Genomic DNA, 19,209 nt, shown 5'->3' with positions numbered 1-19,209 from the left:
TTGCGTCCGGCCACGTCGGGTCCCGCCTCACGGTTCTTCCGCCAGAGACGAGAGCCGGACGGGGTGCCCGTCGTGCCTCGCGCGGCAGGAGGCCGCTGGGCTTGCTGGGAAGTGAAGTTCCGGAGCCGAGAGGCCGCTGGAGGCTCGGAGAGGGTCGTGCTGTGCAGTCGCCGCTGCTATCATCCGAAGCAGTTCGCCTGGCAAGAGCGGGAGTAGACATGGAGCCTGTGAACTTGCTTGTCTACGTCTTGGAAAGAACTTGAGACTCGGGGATAGAGTCTCGGCTCGGCCGCTACTCAGCTCCGCCGCGTCGGGCGACTTCCTCGAGCCGAGTCCCGCCCTAGGTGAAGACGGGAACGGTAATGCCTGTCTTGCCCGCTTGCCTGGGCCTGGCCTAACTGCAGCCTGAGATTCACTAAGCACCGCGGCGTGTGTTCCCGGGTGACGCCCACGCTCCTGGTCCGTGGACCACGTCTGGAGGAGCAGACGCAGGCCTGGAGACCCGCGACTCCGGGACCGGTTTCGGCCCTCCTGTTGAGCCAGGGACTCGTGCGGCCAGCCTGCCCCGAGGCCCCCTTCCCCGCCGCTTATGTCCTGCCCAGACGAACTTATCTTTGTTTTTCATTTCGCCACCAGGCATCTTTTTTTTTTTTTTTTACATTTTTAATTTAAATTCGATTTGCCGACGTATAGTATGACACCCAGGGCTCATCCCATCAAGGGATCCCTCAGTGGCCACCAGGTATCTTTAAAGAGTGATCTAAGTTCATAGTCTTTGCTTTTTACTCTGATGAAAGGCTGACTCTTGATGACCTCTTAATTGTCAAAACCCATATACCACATCCTCGCCTTACGTGATCTTGCAGTGGCTTTTGACGATGAAAGCTCCATCCTCTTGACACTCTCTTGTCCGTTTGCCTATAAGACACAAGTCTCCTGCTTCTCTTTCTATTTCTCTATTTTTTTTTTCAGTTTTGTTTGCGGGCTTTTCCTCCTCTGCCCCAAGCCTACCAAAGTCCAATTATTTGTCCCTCCTCTTCCTGCCCGAAACACTTTCTGTAGGTGATCTCATTTCCATAACTTTAACCATCGTTATATGTAACTCAGAGCCCATGTGTGTATATATGGGCAGGTACAGCCCCAATTTCCTGTGTGCCTTAAACTTTCCAACTGCTTATTTGACTTCTTCAGCAATATGTCCTTGTAAACCCTTCAGCTTAAGTATATACACAGCTCATCTACCCTTCCATATAGGCCTTTATTTCTTTTTCTAAAAAGATTTCATTGCTTTATTTGAGAGAGAGAGAGAGAGCACAAGCAGGGAGAGGGGAGGGGGCAGGAGGAGGAGGAGAAGCAGGACCCTGGGATCATGATGAGCTGAAGGCAGATACTTAACTGACTTAGTCACCCACGTGTCCCAATAGGCCCTTATTTCTACTAAGGACATTATCTATCCACCTATTCTCTTTGGGCAGAAACCTGAAAGATTTTCACAGTCTTCCTCTCCTTCCCACCACACATTTATTTGATCTCTACATCCTGTCAAGTATGCCTCACAGATACTTCTAGATTCCAGCCTCTCAATCCACTTATCCTCTTGCAGAAGCCTTTAAACATGTCTTGGTGCCTTCAACCTCTGCCTTCTTCAGCCCACCCTTCATGCTGTCTCCAGACCGTGTTTCCAAAAAACAAACTCAAAACTCTCTGTGTCGCACTGCTATGCTAAAATGTCTTTTCTAGTTGTTTAGTTCTGTGTAATAGACCACACTGAAGTGTAGTGATTCAAAATATAGTGTAGAGCCAAATAAAAAAAATTCTTCCCTGCAGTTCTTTATATTATACATGCTCAACACACAGCTCCATTGGGGTTTTCTGAGGTTTTCTGATGTAGTGGTTGTCAGATGTCACCGGAGGTTGGAGTCCCCTGAAAGCTGGGCTGAGGAACAGCCTTTTCCCCATGGTCTCTCTTAGGCTGTGCTTCCTCTCAATGCTGTAGTCTCAGGATTGCTGGACTTCTTATATGACAACTGTCATCCCTCGAATGAGTTTTCCAAGAAACAAAGGCAGAAGCTGCAGTGGCCTCAGAAGTCACATAGTGTCACTTGCACCAAAATCTATTGGTTCCATTGGCCAACCCAGATTCACTGTGGAAGAGGTCTAACCAAGGCATCGGTTGGGTGCGGGCCAGGAGGGCATCTTTGAAGACTAGCTATACGGCACTTCTTGGCTCCTTGTGTAAAAACCACACTTGCAGAAGGTAGACAAGCATGTCACAATTAAGTCACAGTTGATCTCTGTAGTTTCATCTGCTACTATCCTTCCCAGTGCTATCCAGACTCTTACCACATTAAACACTCTCTGCTTTCTGAGTTTATGGTGACTTTCAAAATTCACATCTCTGCACATGTCCTCTCTGCTCAGAATACCCCCTTTCTCCCTGGTCATCTTCTACTCATCCCTTCACAGCAGTGGAGGACAGTGGAGCAAGCACATACTTCTGCACCATGTGGAGGGACAGTCCCCTCTCAGATACCATCTTTCTGTGTGTAGCTTTACAGTCTACCATTCCCGGCTCCCTCCTCTCTCTGCAGCGCTTCATCCATTCCTGAACGAATCCATGAAACCTGTTGTGTTGTAGTTGTCACTTTCAAGTCGGTCACCCCTGTAGACCATGCTCCTTTGCAGACAGAACCAAGAATATTGGATTCATCCCTTGATCCTCAGTATCATATACAATGACTGATATTGTACTATGTACATATATTTTTTTGTTGTCTTGAATGAGCTTTGCTTTACTACTTGAGTCAGATAATTAATAACTTGTACATTCAATAAATATGTATATATTTTTATTAATTATTTTTATTACATAGTACATATTTTCAGTCATGACTCATTTTTAAACATCAAAAGTATAAACACAAAAAATGCACTGCTCAATTCATTTGCATAAACAATGATATACATAACCAATACCCTGGCCAAGAAACATTCCAGAATTTCCTTATTCCCCCTCCCAATCACTAATCCCCTCCAGGAATAACCACTTTTCTTCCTTTCCAGCACCAGAATTTGCTTTGCCTGTTTTGGGACTTCACATAAATGGAATCATACAGCATATTTTCTTTTGTTTCTGTTTCTTTCATTCAATATTCTGTTTCTGTTTGTCTGTGTTGTTGCATGTATTTGTAGTTCGTTTACTCTCATTGCTCTCCAGCATTCCTTGCCATGAATATACCACAAATTATTTCTCTCCTTTTGGGAATGGACAGTCTGGCTATTACGAATAGCACTACTATGGAATCTGCCCCACTTAGCTTCTGGTGAGCTATTAAGCACGCGATTCTGTTGGATGTGAGTATATTAATCAAGGCCTTAGTCAGGAAACAGAAATCACACAGTCGTGAACAGGGAAAGTTTGATCTCAAGAATTACTAACTAGTAACAGAGAAGTCATGACTCTAAGGAGTTAAGGAACTCCCAAGATTGTACATATAGCAGATACGAGGAGCAGCTCCCACCTAAGACTGAGGCAGACAACCCAAGGAAGGAACAAATTTGGAAGACGGCCTTCTTGAAGGCCAAACTGAGATCTGGGCCTTACTGAAAAGGGTGTGGTTATGGCCACCTGGCTAGCAGAGTTCTGTGAGCTGCCAATCAAACTCACTGTGAGCCACCCTCTGGAGTCCAGCTGGGTCACTGGCCAACTCATCAGGAAGCTGCTTGGGGACATGGTACTTCCTAGGAAGCCAGATCTGGCTCTGGAACAGGACTCTCTAGTAGACTCCTGCAAAGGTACTGCTGAATTCTGCGTCCTCACAACACTGCTCTTGCAGCACATCCTGTGACAAAGCTCCTCACTGGGTCACCTGGCAGAGGACAGATGTCCACAGGATCCAGCGCACCAGCACCACATGCAAAACTGTGAAGAGTGAATTTGGAGGTAAGAAGCTGTAAATCAACAACTGGGACAACCTGTTTTTTTTTTGGGGGGGGGGGTTGTCATTTCAACTTCAATCTTTCAATCGTTTGATTGTAAAACCAAAGTTATGCAGTATAGGCAAGGCTTCATCTCCCAGACGTTTTCTTCTTTTCTTCTCTGAGTTCAAAATTCTGGCATCTTTGAATGAACAGAATTTCTTAGACAGCAGCTGGGCTCATTGTGCTAAACCTTCGCACAACCCCCTTCCCTTGTGAAGAAGGACCTATCACTTTGGGAACGTTCATCATCTCTTCCCCCTTGTTTGTCAACAGGAATCGCTGTCAAGGTTGTTTGAAAAACCATTTTTGCTTCTAGTTCCAGCCACTCAGACATATTTTGAATCATTTATAAGATCCACTTAACCACGTTGTTGACAAAAAAATTAAGTAAGATGACTCCTGTGGGATACTGGTTGACAAGTGTCCTCAAGTTGATTATCCTACAGAGGTTTGTCACTTGATTTTTTTTTAAAACCTATTTTCCATATGTATCACACAAGGATGATTTTCCTCTCTATATATCACATAAATCTTGAGGTTCTTGGAGCTGTGTCCTGGAAAGACACACTATAAATATACTAAAGGCATTATTTATAAAGTCAAAATATTTCTGTTGCTTGTTTCAGAGGTCAGGTTCAAGCAACGCCCCAGCGTATTGATGGATTTATGCACTCTAGCTTCTTCAAGGACATTATTCAAGGACAGATTTTTTTTTTTTTTTTTCCCAGCGCACTACCTTCAGACACATAGAGTTTTAGAGTTTGGGCTAGGAAGGCAATCTTCCTGACCAGGATGTTAGTGGGAAAAGGTCTAGGACTTTGTCTTAGAAGCCACAGTATCTTCTACTTTTAGATATGTCTGGCTTATAGCGGACGTTTGGTAAGTGATGGTTATGGCAGCAAGGTAGAAGGAAAGAAAAAAGGAATGGAGGGATGGAGGGACAAGCAGAGGGAGGGAAAAAGAGAAAAAGAGGAATCTTTAGTAAAACCAGCTCCTTTTTAGGGATCTCTTATACACAAACAAGAAAGGGGTTGAAAGTGCTACCTGCCATGGAAGAAATAAGTAAGAATCATCATCTGAAGTCCCTAAGTGCCACTCAGTGCCAGTCCTTCGTGCCTGGGGCTGTGGGCCGGCTCCTGAATTGCAGAAATCTTGTCCACTTGATCTATGTACCTTACAGTTTCCTCCTTCATTCCTGTTTAAGTTGATATTTTGTTAAATTGTATTGTTGAGTTGAGGTGGAAAATCTAACCATGAGGAAAAGACACTGTTATACCACTTGTCCTAAAAATGATAGCAGAGAACCAGGTTTTCTACATGGTGTGACATGTCTCAAAGTTACATACCAGGCTTCCCCCTCTCCCCGCCTAACCCGGAATGATTGATAAGATTTTAAGGAGGAAAAAAACAAAAACAAAAACAAAAAACAAACCCAAACCCATGGGATCATTTCATTTCAATTTCCCTGCACTGGTTCTGTCACCTTTTGCCCAGCTGAGGTACTAAAGTGCATGTGAAGCTGTCACTAACCCATGTACCAAAACATCTTCGATCTGTTGCAGGGGGTGAATGCAGTACATCACAGAGTCTGATGATTTCAGCTTCCAGACGCTTCCACACATCTAAGAAGGTTAAATACATTTCCTAAGGCTCACAAACTTAGATGCATGTGGGGCCAGGGAGGTGAGGTAAATGTGCAAAACTCATTTTTCATGCAAATGTGTGAGTCTGGCTACAAAACATATGAATTTGGTTGAAGAATTGGGAGGTCTGTCTGGATACATCCAAATTCACATTAAATTTTTTTTATAATTATTTAATGTACATATAACATAAAATCCATCATCTTAATCCTTTTAAGTGTACAGTTTAGTGGTATTAAATACACTTTCATGATTGTACAACCATTACCACTGTCCATCCCCAGAGCTCTTTTCATCTTGCAAAATGGAAACTCAGTTCCCACTGAATGTCTCTCGTCTTCTCTCCCCCCAGCCCTTAGCAACCATCCTACTTTTTTTGGCTCTATAAATTTGACTAGTCTAGGTACTTCCGTTAAGTAGAATCACACAGTATTTGTCTTTTTGTGACTGGCTTTTTTCACTTAGCGTAATGTCCTCCAGGTTCATTCCTGTTGCGGTATATGTCAGAATTTCCTCCCTTTTAATGACTGGATAATACTCCAGTGTGTGTATTTACCACATTTTGTTTATCCAGTTTATCCTTTGATGGACATTCAGGTTGCTCTCCCCTTCTAGCTATTGGGAATCATGCTATCATGAACATGGGTGTACAAGCATTTCTTTGAAACTCTGTTTTTAATTGTTTTGGATACATACCCAGAAGTGGAACTGCTAGATTGTTGCACTGGATCATGGTAATTCTGTATTTCGTTTTTTTGAAGACTATCATACTATTTCCACAGCAACCATACCATTTTATAATTCCAGGAAAGGACACAAGCGTTCCTTTTCTCCATATATCTCCCCAACTCTTGTTATTTTCTGGGGTTTTGCCTATTTGTCTGATAGCAGCAATCCTAATCGATGGAATATAGTATCTCATTGTGATTCTGATTTGCATTTCCCTGATGATTAGTGATGTTTGGCACCATTTCATGTGCTTATTGAACACTTGAGCATCTTATTTGGAGAAATGTGTGCTCAGTCCTTTGAATCCACATTTTTAAAGCATGGAGCTCACCCATCTTGGAGACAGATTCTCTCTGCAGACTGCTGACTTATGATCACTGATTCTACCCCAAATGACAGCGCCAGGATAGCCCTCGCTTGACACCTTCTCAGTGTGTAACACCATCTTACACCCAACATGTTCCCTCTGGAATTGGTGATACTTTTTGCTTTTTCTTCCTTTAAAATTTTGTTTGCAATTTGCTTTTGAATTTGTAATACATAAAAATTTACCAGTGTAACGTGATTTTCCTTCCTCTCCTAAACTCTGGTCACCCAGCACCCCTACTTTGAGACTCCCATTGTCACTAATGTTTTGCGCATCCTCCCATTCATTACAAAATAGGTTTTATTTTTTAAAAAGATTAGAGGGCAGCCCGGGTGGCTCAGCGGTTTAGCGCCGCCTTCAGTCCAGGGCGTGATCCTGGAGGCCCGGGATCGAGTCCCGTGTTGGGCTCCCTGCATGGAGCCTGCTTGCTTCTCCCTCTGCCTGTGTTTCTGCCTCTCTCTCTCTCTCTCTCTCTGTGTGTGTGTGTGTGTCTCATGAGTAAATAAATAAAATCTTAAAAAAAAAAAAAAAAGATTACATGCAGGCAGCCCAGGTGGCTCAGCAGTTTAGCGCCACCTTCAGCCCAGGGCCTAATCCTGGAGACCCAGGATGGAGTCCCATGTCAGGCTCCCTGCATGGAGCCTGCTTCTTCCTCTGCCTTGTGTCTCTGCCTCTCTCTCTCTGTGCCTCTCATGAATAAATAAATAAAAATCTTTAAAAAAAAAATAAATAAATGAAAAAAGATTAGATGATTTTTTCCCTTAACATGTATCTTGGAGAATGTTCCATATAGCATAATCTTATTCTTTTTAATGATTGCATAACATTCCATTTATGGATTTGCCATCTTTTATTTAACCAGTGCTCTGTTATTGGAGTTTTAGATTATTCTCAATCTTTTACTCTAACAAATAGCATTGCATTGAATATCAATGGCATGTATTTCCGAGTAAACCAAACAGGTGGACAACTGGCCATTACTTAGTTACGAGTCATAGTCAAGTTAACAGACTTACTTGTGTTCTAGATTCAAAAGTGTACCAAGTACCAAGCTGGGTAGTACCAAGCTTTCATAGGACTCCTATAGTGAAGAATGCTTCTTCCTAAATCCTCTCCCTATAACCAGATACTTAAAAAAAAAAAAGACCAAAACAGATATTTAATTTAATACTTAGGTATAATACAAAATATTACACAGTATACCTCATACATTGTCTGAAAACTACAGACTAACAATAATTCCTCATAGATTGACTCTCACTGGGAAATAAATGTTAGTGCCACAAGGGCAAGAGTCCAACCTAGAAATTAAGCCAAAATTTCCAGGTAATGTGAACTTCAGAACTGAAAGTGAGCTGAAACTTGTACTAAAATAATTTCGAATGGACGTCTTTGTATAATTCCCCACCTTATCAAGTATAGCACAGTGAACATTGGTTGTCTTTATCTTGTGCATTCAGCATCATGGTTTTGAGCACCCATGACTGCAGCATGATGATTCTCACTGAGTCACTGAATGAACCACAGCCTGAGTGCCCTGATATCAATGGCCCCATATTTCCTCCAGGAAATGGTCTCTGGTGGCCCCAGACCGATCGGTGCTTCTCCAGCTCCCTCTGCTCTCCAGTACTGACCCTAGCCTAGCACTCAGCATGCTCTTGAGTCAGATCCCTTGCTGAAAGAAGCCCTGTGAGGGCAAGGATGATGTTCTTGGTACTTTTGTGTGCACAGCTCTCAACAACAGTGCCTCGCTGGCAAGAGTCCCTCATAAATATCAGTCAGGTGAATGAGTTATTGAATAAATAACGGAGTGCATGAATAGTTGGAATTCTCTCTGCTTTTTTAAAGCTCTGATTTTAGTCTTCTTTTGTGCTCTTGGCTCTCTGGACATTCAGCATCTTGGCCTTTGGCCACCGTCCCTTTCAACCCTCTGTGACCTGAGAGAACCTGGCCGATTGAGCATGTGATTGGGTTTAAAAGCACGGAAGGAATGAAGAGCTCGCCGTGGTTCAAGTTTACAGCTTTAGTGCATAATCGTTTCTGACGGGTGTTTTGGGAATTCAAAGATTTATTTTCTTCCTGATTCTTGGGTTCTGCACAGAATGATCAGTCAGCTGATTGCTGGGTTAGAAAGTATTGCTGTCTTGTAAGGCTATAAAAATTAATTAAGAGTCGAGTTATGTGCCCGACACACACGTGGGGAGTACGGGATTATATATCACAAAGCTTGCAAAAGGTAAGATTTTAATATGTGTTTGTTGATTGATAAAGGGAAAGTGCAGAGAATGGTCCTGCTGCCCTCAATGATAATAGCTAACATCTGGAGCACTTAATGCCAGGCACTTTACTAAAATTATCTCATTTAATCATCATAAAAATCCAGGGAGGTAGGCACCATTCTATCTTCCTTTTATGGAGGAAGAAACTGGGGCTTAGAGAGATTAAGAGAGATTTTCAAAGCGATATAAAAAGCCTGAGCATGGCTAACACCCCAGGTTCGAGAGACCAGAGTCATAACTGCTCTGTTCCACTGACCCAAGAGATTTTCAGTCTCATCATAGGGACAAGATAAACACACATGAAACTACTAGCACTTCTCAAAACACCCCGGCCTATGACCAGCCCTTGGTATCTCTCCTCCACTCATCCACTGCTCTTCCCTGAGAATTTGCTCTCTGGGCCACCCTGAGTTCCTTGCTGTTCCTGCAATATGCAGAGCACATTCCTGCCCCAGGGCCTTTGCACTTGCTATTCCTTCTGCTGCGAACACTCTTCCCTCAGCTTTATCTGTGGCAATCATCCTCATTTTGTTAATACCTGTGCTTAATTTACTTCCTTGGAGAGACCTTTCCTGACCACGGTTTCTGAAATAACATCCTCTGACATTCTTCCTGAATGTAGCCTGCTTTATTTTCTTTTTTTTGTTTTTTTTTTATTTTTTTTTATTTTTTTTATTTTTTATTGGTGTTCAATTTACTAACATACAGAATAACCCCCAGTGCCCGTCACCCATTCACTCCCACTGCTTTATTTTCTTTATGTTACTATTCCCTAATATGGTATTAGCTATATTTTTATATATTCACTTTTAATCTCTGTGCCTTCCACTAGGCAGTAGACTCCAGAAAACTAAGGGTTTTGTATGTTCGTCCAGCAACTAGAAGAGTGCCTGGCACATAGCTTGACTCAATATATACACCTACCAAATGAATAAATTACTTTGTCATATGGCAATTATCTTTCAGATAATTGATAAGTATTGAACAGCAGCTCTGCACTAGGCATTTTGCCAGATGTTTTGCATTACACTATCTCCTGTGTTACACCCCGATGAGAGAAGCATATCATTTTCTTCACGTTTTACAGACACAGATAAGAAAACCGAAGTTCAGAGACGTTGAACACTGTTCTCCTGAGCTCATTGGCCGAGGTGGGATCTGGGTGTGCTCTTTCCCACTATGGATCATGTCCTGAGAATTCATCCTCCCAGGGCTTCGCTTCCTTGCACACTACAGTCTATACCTGCAAAACTTTGAGCAGACGGTTTCTCCTTTGTTTTGCTCTAATGGTATTTCAACAAGTTCTAACAGAACAGAGAAGAATGGATCATTCTTTTCAATCTCCGACCTAACATCTGTAGCACAACCTCACAAGGGTCAGATCATGGGGCAGTCTATTTGGCACCAAGTTTCCTCTAGAATGCTTCAGATCCCCCAACTTTTTTTTCAGTCATGACAAATGGCTCAGAAAGAACAAATAACTCATCAAGCAGTAACAAGGAAGAGTGGTCAGAGCAACTCCACGGCAGAGAAGGTTTTGTGTCACTGCCCACTGCCCTGACGCAAGGAGCGCTTATTCCTACACACAATGTTTTCCAAAGTTTTCAATGATGTGGCAACAGGTTTGTGTGTGTGTGTGTGTGTGTGTGTGTGTGTGTGTGTGTGTGTGTTTTCAAGTGTGGCTTTTGCAAGCGGCCCAACTGGCATGCCTCTGATTGCTAGATGTTGCATCATGCCCTCAGAACATGGAGAGTCAGCCCCTGATCTGCTAGAGAATAATACTTAAAATGTGGACCTGGAAGATTTCACCTTTAACAAGCCTACCCCCATTCACTTTAGCTGGTGTTTGGGGGAAGGGGTGAAGGAAGACTGTTCTTTCGTGCAAAATCTGAGCAACTCAGAATTCATACCAACTTGGTTTCCCATGAGGCACCAGTGTGGCGGCCTGGGGTTTTACTACAGATAAAAGTCTTGGCATTTCTTTATTAACAAATTCTCTAACAATCCGGATGCTTTTTGTCATTGTTCCAGAGTGAGCTTTGGTTTCCTCCTCAAGGCCCCTAACACCCATGATTTAGTGGAATAGGGATGTTGGGGGTGGGGGGGTGGATTTGAAAAGAAGATGTTCCAGATGGTTCAGTGTCAAGGCCGTGGTGGTGACAGCTAAGAAGGGGAAGCTACAGCACGTTTTGAGATGCCACAGGTGACAGGGAGGAGGAGGAGGGGCCAGGCAGCCCCTCTGCTGCAGGAGAGCTGCATGGCCCTCATGCACACCTGTGCAAGGGGCCTCATTATCCTTGCTTCGCAGTTCCCTAAACATGCAATGGAAGTTCAGAGAGGTTGATAGCTAACTCAAAGTCCCACCTAAGATCTGCTGCTCTGTGTAAGAGCCTACATTGACCCCCTACCTCTTTACAGGAAAAGAGGGCCTGCCTCCATCCCGGTCTCTGGGGCCTCATCTCATGCCCACTGCCTCTTGCATCTGAACCTGGTTTATGGGAACTACCCGGGACTCCCTGAGCATGACAGCTTTTGTCACTTTGCACCTGTCAAGGTCTCTGGTGCCTTCAGGGCCAGCTGAGAAATGTCTGCCCATGGCTTCAGGTCAGCTCAAGTGTGGCCTCCTCTTCTGTAATGATCCCTCCACCCTCATCCTGAGTTGGGGCCCCATCTTAAGAGCTTCTGCGGCACCTTGTGTTTCATCCTCCACATGCTGCAATTTGCCATGAACGCAACTTTGACCATGGGTCATTTCCAGACTAACACTCTTCAGTGGCTTCCCGTTGCCCATTGAATATAGTCCAATTGATGGCCTTCTTGCTGTGAACCACGACCCCAACCTTTTCTTCTAGAAAAGAACTGTGTTGTCCACCTGATTTGGTAGCTACTAGACCCATGTGGCTATGTAAATGTAAAGTATTTAAAATGAAATACTCAGTTTTTTTTTTTTAAGATTTTATTTATTCACAAGAGACACACGGAAAGAGGCAGAGACACAGGCAGAGGGAGAAGCAGGCTTCCTGCAGGGAGCCCAATGCGGGACTCAATCCCAGGACTCTGGGATCACAACCTGAGCCAAAGGCAGATGCTCACCCACTGAGCCACCCAGGTGCCCCTGTACTCAGTTCTTTAGTCAGATTAGCCACTCAACAGAAACAGGTGGTTGTGACTGCCATTTTGGATAGATTTATAGAACCTTTCCATCATCGTAGAAACAGGACGGCACTCTTACTAGAGCCTTTTACCCCCACTTTTTGCAACATTTTGCTTGTGCTGGTCCTTCAGTTTGGACTGCCCTTGCCATCCTTATTCTTCTGTGTAAATTTTGTGTATCTCTCTCCCAACAGAATTCAGGAGTTATATCCTTCAGGAATCTTTCCATTAATCCTGACTGGGTTAAGCACCTTTTGGGTGCTTATAGCTTCCTCTGCCTACCTGTCTCATAGCACTTACTCTCTTGGGTACTCAATGTATCTGAATTGGGGAGACCTCAAGGTGAAGGACCCTGGGCCTCATTTATCTATTTCTGGTGCCTCCATATAAGCAGGGCTGTGCTAATCTTTTTCAGCACTGGCAACCTAGTGCTTAGCATCCTAATTGTTTCATAGTAGATGCTCAGTAAATACTTGTGAAATGAGTGAGTGAATGCATTAGTGACTGTGTGTAGGTAACAGTAACACATCCTCGGGAGAGCCTGGAGTTGTAAACCTTGGCATTTTTCAGAACAATAAAGTACGTTATTAGGACAGATCTCCCTTTTCTTTCTTCTTTTTTTTTGTGGGGGGGGTGTCTTTTTCCTGCTTACCACAGAATAAAAGGAAAATACAGAAAAATATCAAGAAAAAAATCACCCAGAGGTCACAACCTTCTAGAATCTTCTTTTTTTTTTAATAATGTTATTAACTCTCTCTTGGTATTCATTGATTCACTATGCATTGTTTGGTTTTTACCTGGTTTCACGTTTGCATTCAGAGACACAGGGCAACTGTACATAAGGAAACTCTTCCAGTATATCTGTAGAGGGAACTGCAAAATTATTCTCCAAAAGAGCTACCATCTGTAGGACCACTAGTAGTTTGTCCAGAAAATACCCTTTTCTAGTTTCTTGGCCCAAAAAGATATGGGGAAAAGGAAGTATAGAAGAATATTGGTTGATTCATGAAAACTAGTCAGCATCTTAGTGGAAGAGCAGTGCTTAACTTTAACATAGAAAACTGTGATGATCATTCTCCATTATCTTTCCAGATCCTTCTTCCACTCTTCTCTGTCCTGCTTTGAGCCCTGAGAATTCTACTCAACTGGGCTACACACCAGGCTCCATTGCTTCCTGGTTTCCAGGTGAGTTTGGCAAGTAGAAGGCCAGGAGATCAGAGGGCACAAAGTGAGAGAGGTTGGGTCTTTAGTCACCCTGCCCCTCATCTCTTGGGCCATGGTTCAAGCAATGGATCCATCTTTCTATCTAGAGCCACAATTCCTTACAGAGAGCTCCTTTCCCATGAATATGGTTCATGTCATGTTCCAGTGATAATGTTCTTCCCTTTGACCCTTTAGGCCTAGGGTTGGTAACATCTTCCCAGTGTTGCTGGTCCCTGGACATTTCACCATCCTTCATTGGTCCTCTTATCTCTGTGCACATTTCTGGGTGAAGTCCTGCCACAAAACTCTATTTAGTTGAGTGTGTTATCTGTTTCCCTCTGGGATCCTAGAGAGATAGTGTCAAATTCTACTCCATTTTCTTTGGGGTATACCTGTCTTCCAACTTAATGTAGCCATTGATTTTGTTGGCAATACCAAGAGTTGGCAAATTCCACATGGGGAAGGCAATGCAGATCCATCCACTACCTGCTTTTGTCAATAAAGTTTTATTGGACTTAGCCAAATTGCAACAGCAAAGATGAATAGTCATGACAAAGCCTACAACATATTAACTATATAGCTCTTTACATAATGTTATATATCTCTTCTAGGCTTATCCCATATTGGAATTACTGTTTGTATCCACAGACTTGTGTATAAAAAGCCTTGGCACATGCTGACCCTATTACTGACTCTAGTGCTGTTCAGCAAACATTTCACTGAATACCCCAGAGTGTGTAGCTTCAACACAGATTATGGCATCAGACAGACCTGGATTCAAGTCTCAGCTCTGACATCTACTGGGTGACCTTGAACACATTTTTAGAACTCCCTAAACTGACCTCAGTTTCCCAACCTATAAAAAGGGAAAGTAATAATACTATTTTTTTTCTCTCCTAGACTTGTAATGAGAAACGGATAAGATGATATGATGCAAAATGCTTAACATAGGACCTAGGTGCATGGCGAAGGCTTCAAAATTGTTACCCACTGGGCACCAAGCTCTGTGCTAGGAAAGGCAGGGAAAATAAAGACCTGAAAGACATAGTCTTGTGCCTCAAGGACTTGCAGGTACAATGAGGGAGAGAGTTGGCTTCACTGCAGAGATTTTCTCACATTCAATATGTGCACAGCCTGAACAGCCTTCCCCTCTACCCTGAAGTTTTTTTCAAAGTCCCAAGTCTGCCCTTTCTAGTCCCAGCTGGGCAAACTGTAGAACTTCATGCTTGGGAGAACAGTTCATTTTTGCCACGGCCCTATTTTCATCCTATCAGGTGGTAGAGGAGCCCTGCTCTATTAATTTATGTTCTATTTGGAAGTGATTATTTTAAGGCCACCAACTTCCACTGGTTCCAATGGAAAGACACAGCTACTGTGGAATGTTTCTTACTTTCTACTGACCTGCGACCCCATGATTCATCTGCAGCGGCAGCTTCCATATCACAGCATCATCAAAAAAGATCTCAGCATACTTATTGGCATTCTATAAGAGTGTTAGTGACAATACAGAGCTGATGGAAGGGTCTTATGCGTCATGAATATGAATATCATCATTCAAATTACTCTGGTGGATGTTGAAGATAAAAGGAAATGTTTTATTTTGTGTTCATTAAGCACTAGAGGGTATGTTTCCCCTGGATGCCAACTCATTATATCTGTAACGGTTAATGGGAGTTAAATTCCAACATCACATCAAGGGGGGAAAATGATCCCTCAAGTATTTGGAAACTCCTTCCTCTAAATTGCAGATCAAAGCTAGGTTATGAACTTCTAGGTTGTCTTGCTAATGGATTTGACTGACTGTATTCTTTGAATTTTTTTCCCTCCAAACACTAACTTTCCGTAAGTAGAGATAATTACAGAGATTTTATAGGCACAAGATGTCATGAGTTCTCCCAGAACCAGCCCCCCATCATAGAGAAGAAACACTAACAGCAAATAAATGCCTGTGAAGTATTAGGGGCCTTCCTTATGCCCCTCTCCCTTCCATTTCACAAAACCTCGAGAGATGCTTCTGTCTTGCATATGGGGAAACTGAGGCCTGGGTTGATTAGATTGCCTGCCCTAAAGCACACAGCTGATAGGAGAATGAGGCCCCATGCCCAGTGCTGTCTGGTTTAAAAACGCATTCTAAGGTGCCTGGGTGGCTCAGTTAGTTAGCTGTCGGACTCTTGATTTCAATTCAGGTCATGATCTCAGGGTCATGAGATCGAGCCCCATGTCAGGCTCCAAGCTCTGCAGGTGGGGGGTCTGCTTGAGATTCTCTATCTTCCTCTCCCTCTGGGCCTCTACCAGCTCAAGCATGTGTGCATGCTCTCTCTCTCTTGCGCGCTCTCTCTCTCTTTCTCTCAAAACCCAACCAACCACACCAACAAAAACACATTCTAACCCACTGCTTGGGGATGTCTCCCCAGCTCCCGTCAGATTCCTACCCTATAATACATGTTCTCTAGGGTTGGGGTGGGTGAACAAGATGAGGCAAAACCAAGCTGATACCATTGCCAGAGGTGTGACCGTCTCATGCAAGCTGTCTGCCCAGGTGGTTTTCTTCCCTTCCCTAAACCTAAACCTGCCAAGTAGAAAATGCATCAGTCCCAGGTCATGGTCTGACCCGTGAGCAGCTAGGAAGCTGAGCTCTCCATGACTGAGGAGAGGAAGAGGACGGCAGGTGGGGGCAAGAGTGTGGAGAAGGGAGAAGAAGCATGCTGGTCCTGGGATGGGACACTCCTCCTTGTGTCCCATCTTACCGAAGAGGAGCTTTCTAGTAACTTCTGGGAGGAGAGGAACCCCAGAAAGCTCAGCCCCAGGCAGATTTTAATAACATTTAACACAAGATGTGTCCTCTGTGGAGTCAAATCTGCTCTCTTGTTACTGAAGTTGAAGGAGAAAATGACTCCTTACTCTCTTTATATCATCTTGCTGGGACTGCTTCTGGGCTCTACACAGAACAGGGCCCAGCTCTGTAATCTTCCTCCCAGGACCCATTTTCTGGGTCGGGGTAATATTTGTGTTGTTCTCCTTGGGGTTCCCTTTTGTATTACACTGTCTGGGGTGAAATGTGGGGCCCAGGAGGAGGTGGAAATGGATCTGCTAAGCAACACTTGAAGTAACAGACAACCCTGCTGAGACCCCACCTGGAAAGCTGTGCTCAGCTCTGAGCCTCTAATTACCAGCCAGGTACAGACAAATGGGGCTGAATGTTGGGGGAAAAGCAACCAGAGTGATGGAAGAGGACAGCTGGATTTATGAAGAAAGATTAAAAGAGCTGAATAGGTAAATGATGTTCTGGGGGGAACTTAGGGACCATCTACTTATATCTGAAGGTTGTAAACAGCGGAGCAAGAATTATCTTGGTGAGACCCACAAAATATAACAGAGAGTAATGAAAAGAAATATATAATAATAATGGACTGTAATTTTATACCCATTCCCATCCCAAGAAACCTCAAAGCATTTTATGGCTTAGGATAATATACGCACTATGGTGGGGTGCACTCAGACTGTAAAGAGGCTTGTCATTTTGCTCAAGCCCTTGCAAAAACAATATTTAGTGAGAGGGTAATGGGCACTTGGTGTATGAAGACGGGACCCTGGCTTGGCGGGGCTAGCTGCCCCCTCACGTGTGTGGTGTGGGTGGGGAAGGGCCCTGTTTTGTGTCAGGCCACTGACAGAGCTTCCTGCTGCCCTGCTCAGTGGCACACACAATTCAATCCCCATTACAAAAAATAATAATAATTAAAAAAAAGTCGAAGGATCTTCACAGAGAAAGATGGGTCTCAGGGTGGGAGGCTGCTCCAGCTTGCATCCAAACACGGCATGCACGGTCAGCTGCTGGATGGAGCCACATTCACTGCCGCCAGGCCTCCTCTGGCTTCACCCGCTCCCGGCCACACTGTGAAAGCCTGTGGACTCTGCGGAGTCTCTGCCTCTCCCCAGACCTCACCTTCTCGGCCTCTATCTGGGGAGGCAAATCTTGGTCTCTTTCCTGACTGCAATGCTGAGCAACAGGTGAGCTGCTTTTGCATTTTGTGGGTTCCCCCGGCTTCGAGTGCTCCTTTCTCAAATGTCCGTGTTGCTCCCACTCATTCGGGTTTCTGCCCAAATACCAAATTTTTAGAAAGACGGTGTATGGTCACCCTGTCTGAAATAGCATCCTTACTCCCTCATCAGCCTCCAGTCCCTTGATCTTTATTTTTAAAGCATACTTAGCAATACATGAGATTATTATATTATATTACACTATGTTACATTATGTTATAGTTTGTTTTCTGTCTCCTCTGAGTAGCATATAAGCTTCTTAAGGACTCGAACTTAGCTGTTCCCTTTACTACTGCATCACCAGCAGCACCTAGATCACTTCCTGGGCACCCACAGCCTGGGCTCAGTAAATAAGTTGAGTTTACTTGAGTGAGTTTACTTAAAGTGCCTCGGTTGTCTCAGAATAAGGCAACCTTATAAATTGCATGTGTGCTTTGTGTCTGCACCATGTTCTTAATCTCTTAAAATTCTTATCCTTTCGATCCTACAGGATTCAGGAGGGCTACAGGTAGGGAAACTGAGGTACCAAATTGCAACCTGAGAAACCTTCATCCTGCAGGAGTCCAATTTAAACGTGCAGCTTCTGAGTTTTCAGACCATTCTTGGGGCCCAGAGTCCAAGTTTTAGGTGTAGACGCCCCCTGCCTCCTGCCAAGCATAAACTTTTAGGAAGTTGGTGAAGGGATCATAAAGAAACTCCTCACGCAGAATTGGATCAGTGTAGAAAGTAATGATCTCATTAGAGGGAAGCCTCTAAACGCAGGCCAACCCCCCTCTGCGGCTAATTACAGGTACCTGAAGTCTCTGGCACGCGCTGTTTGCACAACATATAATTCAACTGGTTGTGTGCTTGGCGGTTGCAAGTAGCTGAGGGTGGAGAGAGGTGCCTCGCCTCTCCTTTGGCTGCCCGCCGTCTGGTTCGCCTTCCTACCGGCCACGGCCACACTGGTGATGTGTTCTCCAGCCCAGGTTTCCAAAGAGGGTCCTCAACTCGCCATCACGGAGGCATCAGGAGGATTCTGAGGTTCCTCCCCTCTCGTTCGCTCATTGGCACGTGCCAGCCTCATTTTTATTTCTGTCGATACAGAGTCCACGATGCGCCAGAGAGCGACATATACACGGCGGACCCTAAGGAGGCAGGCCTGGTCCTTGGAGCCTCATGGGAGAGCTTCGCGGGAGCTTTGAGAAGCTGAGCCTCGGGTGACACCTGTCGTCGTCTCGGGGAGTGAGGCCATCGTGGGCTATGCACAGTGTGGAAGAGGCTGACACCACTTTTTTCCCTTGCAAGGATTTCGAGGGTGATGGTCCAGCCAGGGGCAATCCAGGGTGGAGCGGCCACAGACACCAGACCTCCAGGGACGTGTTGTGAGGCTGTGTGACAGAGGGAACCCCGGGGCCCCGAGTTTTCCTCTCCCTTCTCCTGGGGTATCCAGAGGCTTCATGCTTTGCTTCATTTTTGCCGGTTTCTCTCTGCCCAATGGCTCAGCAAGTCAGGTCAGGCCTCTTGGTCCTACCTATGAGGGTTTGAGAAATAATAAAAGAACAAAGATTCGGGAGCCCGTTGACTTCCCTTAATTCTTCTCTTTGAGACACTCTACGCCATCTCCTTCTAGACCCAGCTGTCATTTGGGAAGGTCAAATCAGACATGTAAGAACACAAAAGCCACATGTCAGGAGGTTCATTTTCATTTTTTTTTAAAGAAACGGTTAATAGAGCTGCCCCAGACACTCTGCAGACTTCCCAGACTGGGCAGGTAATGATTAAGGGACTCCTCTTCTTCTTCTTTTAATCAAAGATTTTTCCCCCTTCTTTTTGG

General features: G+C 44.4%; 1 long non-coding RNA gene across 2 annotated transcripts; it reads left to right on the top strand.

Annotated features, from left to right (window-relative positions):
• The first annotated feature begins 47 nt into the window (after positions 1-47).
• LOC112675133 (uncharacterized) lies at positions 48-18,948 on the top strand. Of its 2 annotated transcripts, XR_007401958.1 has the most exons (4): positions 48-3,943; positions 13,245-13,337; positions 14,256-17,363; positions 18,480-18,948. It is a non-coding gene; the product is annotated as an uncharacterized LOC112675133 (long non-coding RNA). The 2 variants fall into 2 exon arrangements; XR_003145769.3 differs by lacking the exon at positions 14,256-17,363.
• Positions 18,949-19,209: the final 261 nt, after the last annotated feature.

This window comes from Canis lupus, chromosome 14, assembly GCF_003254725.2.
Source record: "Canis lupus dingo isolate Sandy chromosome 14, ASM325472v2, whole genome shotgun sequence".
Lineage (NCBI taxonomy): Eukaryota > Metazoa > Chordata > Mammalia > Carnivora > Canidae > Canis > Canis lupus.
The sequence above is the reverse complement of the archived record's forward strand: the minus strand, read 5'-3'. Positions and strand labels throughout refer to the sequence as shown.